This window comes from Entelurus aequoreus, linkage group LG12, assembly GCF_033978785.1.
Source record: "Entelurus aequoreus isolate RoL-2023_Sb linkage group LG12, RoL_Eaeq_v1.1, whole genome shotgun sequence".
In the NCBI taxonomy this organism is placed as follows: Eukaryota; Metazoa; Chordata; class Actinopteri; order Syngnathiformes; family Syngnathidae; genus Entelurus; species Entelurus aequoreus.
In genome coordinates this window covers 31,306,952-31,315,612 of record NC_084742.1, presented here as the reverse complement: position 1 = coordinate 31,315,612, position 8,661 = coordinate 31,306,952, and positions in this window count along the sequence as shown.

The window sequence follows — 8,661 nt, the reverse complement described above, 5'->3', positions numbered from 1 at the left end:
ATGCCTCGGTGGATTCGGGGCCACTTGGCCTGGCGACCCACCGCCATGTCCCCCTCCCGCCCTCCCATGACTCTTGATCCTGTTTTGTGTTTTGTTTTTTGGACATCTGGGATCTGTCCGTAAGGGGGGGTTCTGTCATGTCTGTTTATCATGTTTTTGTTTTGGCCATGTGCTGTTTGTTTTTTTGGACACTTTCTTAGTTCCTGGTTTCACTTCCTTGTTTGGTTTGGTTTCCATGGTCACCCATTAGTTTTCACCTGTCATGTCACGCACCTGTTTGTTCCAATCATGTCACTGTTATTTAAGTCTACCTTTGTTCATCACTCGTTCTGCCTGCATTGTGTTTGTCACGCGTTTATGTCAAGTAAGTGTTTGATTATGCCATGTCATCCATGCCAAGTAATTAAGCTTCATGTGTTTTAGGCACGCTTGCCTTTTTGCTTTATTGTTTGCGTGTGAGATAGTTTTAGTGATTTATGTTGAATAAATCCAAGCTCACCTTCACGCTGTCGTCCGGAGCCGTTTTTTGCATGGGAAGAACAATCCCGCAGCCAGCTGCGACCCCCCACGTGACATATACCTGTTGGGAGCGCATTCCACATTGATGTGGCATAGAAAGAGAATGAGTTAAGACCTTTGTTAGTTCGGAATCTGGGTTTAACGTGGTTAGTGGATAATTAATTATTTAAAAAATGCAAATCAAATCACTAAAATAACTACCAATCATTAAATAAAACATGTATTATTCTTTAGAATAAATGTAATGAAGTAGTAATCACGAGAATGGTAAGAAGCAAAAGTCTGCATGACCTGTATAATATACACATATGGTAAAATATACATTTAAATAATAATGAATTAACTCATGCAAGAAAATCCATAACTAAAATGTTATAAATAAATAATACACATACAAAAATGTATAGTGAATTTAAAATTGAAATAATTGTGTTATATTCATATTTTTATTGTATTATTTATTTGCATTAAAGCAGTGGTCCCCAAACAACGGTCCGTGACGCATTTGCCACACAGAAACATTTATTAATGTATAAACTACCGCAGTTTCTCCGACTTAAATTCCGCCTGTCCCATTAAACACACCAATAAACTGGTTAACAGATGTACATCACAGCTCCTTTATATCACAACTTCAGCTTTATAGTGAGTTCATTTTTCATGCTCATTTTTTGTGCTGTTTGTATGTTTCACACATGGAAAGTCGGTCCGTGAACATAATGCATACACTAAACCGGTCCCTGGTGGAGAAAAGGTTGGGGACCCCGGAATTAAAGTATATGTATTACATTAAGAATTTGAAATATCAGAATCAGAAATACTTTCTTAATCCCCGAGGTGTTTTATAAGTGTTTGCTTTTTGTGTCCAGACTTTAGGGACACCAATACTTTCTTTAAAGTCAATACATGAATAAAAACTCAAATATTATATTTATTCAGCCAGCTCTGGTATGTGTATAGAAAACATATTTATTGTCTATTTATACATTCTATATCAATATTCTTATAATATTTTTTTTATATTTCAAACTTTCCAAAGCATTTATCGTGCTCTTTTTTTAGCACGTAAACTACGCCCCATGTAACTGTGGATAAAGCACTTAGGAAGTCAACATGAGGAAAAAAAATAGTTTTTTTTGTTGTATTATTTTTCAACTGTGAAGTTGAATTCCAATGGATTTGTGGAATCCAGGGACCACACCCCCAGAGGTCGGAGGTCGCATCTCAGAAGGACTCTTTGTCAGCGCACATGGAGGTAAAATGCCTCTGAGCACTTTTTTTTTTTTTTTTTCAGGAATCCAATTCAAAATGTGTTTTACACATGAGAGGAAGAGAACCCGTGAAATGATGAGAGACATACTGTACCTGTGCTGACATTGTGGGGCAGCATGCATATCCTGGAATAGTCACGTGACTGTCAGAGGACAACTTAAAAGGGTTGTCTGCCATAGACTATTTAAAATATACCCTATTCTGTTCAACCTCACTGGTAACATGAGCTGGCTGATGGTGTTCTTGTCATATTGTTGCTTTGAAAAATGTAACTTTGAGCAAGTTGAAGACAGACACTTTATAAGAGAGTTCAAATTAAAAGCAAAAAGTTGTATATAATACATTTTTTAACTTGTTTTTCCGGTTTTAATCTCATGACATCATTTGAATTCTGAACCGTAAAATCATAAACAAATATTAAAGCAGGTTAACAGCGCCCTCTGCTGGTTAAACGAAGGCAATGCTACAAATGGCACGATGGATGGATGGATGGATGGATGGATGGATGGATGGATGGATGGATGGATGGATAGATAGATAGATAGATAGATAGATAGATAGATAGATAGATAGATAGATAGATAGATAGATAGATAGATAGATAGATAGATAGATAGATAGATAGATAGATAGATAGATAGAGGTTTTCATTATCTAATAAACCCAATTCTTGTATTTGTTATCTGACACTGTTTTTTTTACTAAATTATATATGATTTAATTTAGGATAAATGATATCAGACACTGGATTTCAATAAATAACGATGAATGAATTGATTTAGGATACATGATCTCAGACAGGGTAGTTTTCATCAAATAATGAGAAATTAATAGATTCAGGATAAATTATATTAGACACTGTGGTTTTCCTTCAACATGAATAAATTCCTAATTCAGAATAACTGATGTCAGACACTGTTTTTATTTAATAATAATCAATGAATACATTCAGCATGAATGCTGTCAGACACGGAGGTTTACATTTTGTGATAAATTAATGAATTTAAGACAAATGATATCAGACACAGTGGTTTTCATTGAATATTGATAGAGGAACAATTTCAAGACGAATGATGTCAGACACTGTGGTTTTTATTAAATAATGATAAATGAATACATTCTGGATAAATGATGTCAGACACTGAGTTTTTTATTATGTAATGATAAATGAATTAATTCAGGATTAATTATATCAGACACTGGTTATCATTGAATATTAAAACATTAATGAACTGAAGGATAAACAATATCAGACATTGTGGTATTCAATAAATGAATTAAGGATAAATGATATTAGATACCGTTTACACTTTTTCTGAAACTGGCTCCTATTAGTTTTGGAATTGCATTTACTGTATTCAGTATTGACTAAGTTCCTTGCTCAATATTGATATGTTAACAATTTTAAAGGTCATTTTTGGTAAATGACCGCTGAAGGAATGGAAAAAATCTCATTCCCTTCAGAGTTGTCAGAGTTCACATGTTCCAGGCCCGTCTCAGCAGGCGGATGTTTAAATGTTCACTAATCCGCATTTAGAGCCTACAGGCCTTTGCTATGACATCAACCCTTCCACTCCTGCACGCACGCACACACAACTTCTACTACTATTAATAGACCTGTTAGGACCTCCAATGACTGCATCCATGCCTCACAAGGTGACAGATGTTTACGAAGGTGAGGATATAAAGCGACAAAGTCTGCACTGAAGGAACTCCTATGTCTGATATGTGTCACATATAGTACATCCAGTATTCACAGCGCTTCACTTTTTCCACATTTTGTTATGCATCAGCCTTATTCCACAATGGAATACATTAATTTCCCCCTCAAAATTCTACACACAATACCCTATAAGAGTATTCACAGCACTTCACTTTTTCCACATTTTTTATGTAACAGCCTTATTCCACAATGGAATACATTAATTGTTGCCCCTCAAAATTCTACACACAATACCCTATAGGAGTATTCACAGCACTTCACTGTTTACACATTTTGTTATGTAACAGAGTTATTCCACAATGGAATACATTCATTTGTTTCCCTCAAAATTCTACACACAATACTCTACAAGGACAAGGTCAAAACGGTTTTTTTTGAGAATCTATTGTAAAAGTATTAAAAATAGAAAAATAAGAAATCACATGTACATAAGTATTCACAGCCTTTGCCATGAAGCTCAAAAGTGAGATAAGGTGCATCCTGATACAACACTTGAGGCACGGCGCGTCCTTGTTTGACACCTTTTTGACACGTAACAACAAATTCCAACTCTGTCTGTAATTCCACATTTTTCGCACCAGAATTCCCCAAAATTTGAAATTTTACACAATTTAAAAAATTCTACTTTTCACCAATTTATATATTTTTAATTACACATATTACCTTTTTAAAAAAAAAAATTAAAAAAGTTTTGCGACTGCAACAGTATATTTATAAAGGGGATCTTAATGTCTAAATTTTGATTTTCTTTTATTTAATAAAATGGTAATCTACCGTCTCCGTTTATACCAAATGGAAAAAAGTATGTCACATACATTTTCATCTATTAAAATCTATACATTTTTATACTAAGAACATCTACATATGTGGACTTTTAAATGCTTTAAGAACATGTTTTATTAATATTCAAATTTCTTTTTTGAGAAACATGGTGAAGTAAAAATTACAAAATGAACTCATTTTAAATAAAATGTATCAAGCTAATCTTTTTTTTTAAACTACATACATTCGGGGCCTAATATCTAACAGATATTAAGATTAAAGATTAAAGTACCAATGATTGTCACACACACACTAGATGTGGTGAAATTTGTCCTCTGCATTTGTCCCATCCCCTTGGGGAGCAGTGGGCAGCAGCGGCGCCGCGCCCGGTAATCATTTTGGTGATTTAACCCCCAACTCCAACCCTTTGTTGCTGAGTGCCAAGCAGGGAGGTTATGGGTCCCATTTTTATAGTCTTTGGTATGACTCGGCTGGGATTTGAACTCCAACCTACCGATCTCAGGGCGGACACTCTAACCCAGGGGTGGGCAATTAATTTTTACCGGGGGCCGCATGAGCTACCCGAGCACTGCTGGAGGGCCACATCGACAATATTTCAATTAAATTTTGCTCAATATTATTTTTGATATATACCGTAAGATAAATAATAATAATAATAATAATAATTAATAATAATAGTAATACTTCAACATAGTGTGTGTAACAGCATTCCATGACTAATATAAATAAATTAACATTAATAATAAATGACAGTAAAATAAGCACACGTATGACTGAGGAGTCATAGTGTAACTTTGTGTGGTGTTTGAGTTGTCCGACTTTTTGTGTGGCCATAAACGCACCAGTGGTTTAGTGCTATGCGTGTTGGTGACAGATGACAAGTTGGTTTTGGCCTGGTTTGTACGGCAGAAAATGACTAGTTTTTCGAGATAGAAGTGTTTTACTTATGTTTTTGGTGTGGTTATGGCCGAATATAAACAGTTTTGCTCAATAAAGTGATCGATATAATTCCTGTCCTCGAAGCATCTCGATAGACGTTACAATAATTGAACGGTGTTCAATTGAACGGTGTTGACGAACACCATTAGGGCCGCTTGTTGTCACTGTCACTCAAAGTTGCATTGCAAAATTCCATAGAATAAATATGTTTATTTTGTACCCCGCCTTCCGCCCGATTGTAGCTGAGATAGGCTCCAGCGCCCCCCGCGACCCCGAAGGGAATAAGCGGTAAAAAATGGATGGATGGATGGATGTTTAGAATTCAGATGGGATTTGATTTGGTGCGCGGCATATACTTTCTGCGCGCAGCGCACGCTTGAGCAGTGCGCAATTGCGCAGGCACGCATGAGGGGACGTTGCTTTGCAGTTCATGTCTTGTTGAAAACACGCCATTCCTCATCAACTTTTCTCTTTTTAGCGTCTCGGGTGTAAACCGTGCATCACTTGTCGCTGCATGTGCACCTTCACTCGCAGGTTACACACTGACACACGCCCATAAATAATACCTTTCAAAATAAAAGCAGCACAGTTGTATTGCGCGCACGACATAGATGTTTTTTCAACTTTATTTTGTAATTGCAGCTGTTCACATTCACTCACAATCACGCACACGCATATGTCCACACGAAAGTAATACAAATAACGATTTTCAAAACAAAAGCAGCACCGTTGTATTGCACACTCGACATAGATACTTTTTTAAATTGATTTTGTAATTTATAATTGGCCTCACGCGGGCCGGACAGGGACGCACAAAGGGCCGGATGCGGCCCGCGGGCCGCAGAATGCCCAGGTCTGCTCTAACCTATCGATACATTTTCAAACTTTGGTACGTGTTCGTGGGCTCTGGTACGCCAAATGATCACTTAAAAAAAGTAGTATTCTTTTTTTTAAGAACCACAAATCTAGTAATGAAGTGACTGGAGTCGTTATCAAAAGTTTATCAGCCTTCAATGGAAGTTGTTACATTTCGACTACTGTAGGCCGTAGTCGAAGCCAAAATAAAGAATTAAGACCGTTTTACTCGGTCATTTCTATCACTCAACACGAGAGTTGGGGAAAATAATCGATTTTTAGATGCATTGCATTTCGGACAAGGACGATTATAAAATCGATGAGTGGATATATTTATTGTGAATAAAGTAATGCAGACAGTTCTAAAATTTGGCAAAGAGCCACCTCACCGATAGATCCGACCAGCTCCTTTATTTTACGGCTCTTTTGTTCCAGTTTTGCACACATTTCTATTAATTTAATAAATGTGGCCATTAATTTAATTTATTATTTTCACTTATTACAATTGCACTGTTTTTAAAAGTTGCAATTGATAAACGCTCATTTAGTTAAACAAAAATAAATGTAAAACTGCATCCGTATACATAAATTAAAGATGCATCCATAATCAATTTTTAACCGAATCGTAGCTCCTGAATCGTAATCGAACGGCGTGGCGAAGTTGGTAGAGTGGCTGTGCCAGCAATCGGAGTGTTGCTGGTTACTGGGGTTCAATTCCCACCTTCTACCTTCCTAGTCACGTCCGTTGTGTCCTTGGGCAAGACACTTCACCCTTTGCCTCTGATGGCTGCTGGTAGCGCCTTGCATGGCAGCTCCCGCCATCAGTGTGTGAATGTGTGTGTGAATGGGTGAATGTGGAAATACTGTCAAAGCACTTTGAGTACCTTGAAGGTAGAAAAGCGCTATACAAGTACAACCCATTTATCATTTATAATCGTGAGGTGCCCAAAGATTCCCACCTCTACTCGACACGCGTGGGAACCAAATTTTCTCCGCGTACGTCCGCTCTTTCCCAGCCTCCAAGCCAATCAACGCGCAGAAAGCATGTAAACAAAGCGGAACATTGGCAGCGAAAGCTGCACATAACAATGATGCCTTCAAGGCCATGGGAAACCACAACATCTGGTAACTATTGAATAAAAGTACACGTGGAACATAACATAACAGAAGACCCAGTCCATTACAACATGAATCAAATAAAAATAAAATAAAGAGGTGTTTTATTTTCCTATATTCAAACACAGTGTTACTGTTCAAACTGTGTGTAATGTTACAGTGGCCCAAAACATTAAAAATGCTTGCTAAATAAAACATCTGCCTTGTTTTTAATGAATACTTAGGCCTACCGTGCTACTGTATATTACTGTTGGTCATTATGGTGGTACTTTGACAGCCAAGTATTTTCTGAGGTGGCCTAGTGGTTAGAGTGTCCGCCCGGAGATCGGTAGGTCGTTGTCATGTCTGTGTTAGTCATGTTTTTGTTTTGCTTGGGTTTTGGGCTCTTTTTTTAGTTCCTGGTTGCACTTCCTTGTTTGGTTTGGTTTCCATGGTCACCCATTAGTTTTCACCTGTCTTGTCACGCACCTGTTTTCACTGATCACGTCACTATTTAAATCTGTCTGTTTCTGTTGTTCGTCCTGGCGTCCTCACACATTCACACTCTGATGATCCATGCTGCTCTTTTTCATGTTTTTTCATGCCAAGTAAGTTTTGTTTATTAAGACCACAGTTAGTGTTGTTGTTTCTTTGTTCATAGTTTTTGTGCCCACGTGCATGTCTTTTGTTTCTTAGTCAAGTTGTATTTCCGCCTTTGTGCGCGCCATTTGTTTGCTTCCTTTTTGTTGTAGTTTATTAGTGTTAAACAATAAGTCATGTATTTAAATTCACGCCTTGCCCGCGCCAATTTTCCTTTGCCTTCCGGAGAAGCAAAACCCAAGAACCCAGTCGTGACAGTCGTGAGTTCAAACCCCGGCCGAGTCATACCAAAGACTATAAAAATGGGACCCGTTACCTCCCTGCTTGGCACTCAGCATCAAGGGTTGGAATTGGGGGTTAAATCACCAAAATTATTCCTGGGTGCGGCCACTGCTGCTGCTCACTGCTCCCCTCACCTCCCAGGGGGTGAGGGTGATGGGTCAAATGCAGAGGATAATCTCACCCCACCTGGTGTGTGTGTGTGACAATCATTGGTACTTTAACTTAAATGTAAAAAAATAGAGTTAACTTAATTGCAAAAAAAAATATTGCATTCCTCAGGTATAAACAATGCGTAATAACACTGAACAATGTTTTGTGTATGACATTCTGACAATAAAATTGCCTTTGTGTACAAATATTGGGGTCTTTTTAAGGCCCTGTGATTGATCATGAATAATCCAAATTCAAAAGTATGATTAATCTGATTGAAAACAATCATTTGCACGTAAAACACAAAACAACAACAACACAAATCCAATCTGGTTGGAAAGAGGAAGTGGCAATTGTTGTTGTGAGGACTTGTGCAATCAAGCACCTACTTCCTCACAGGACTCTCCCACAGTAGCAATAAACCGCAGAAAAAAAGCCTGTGA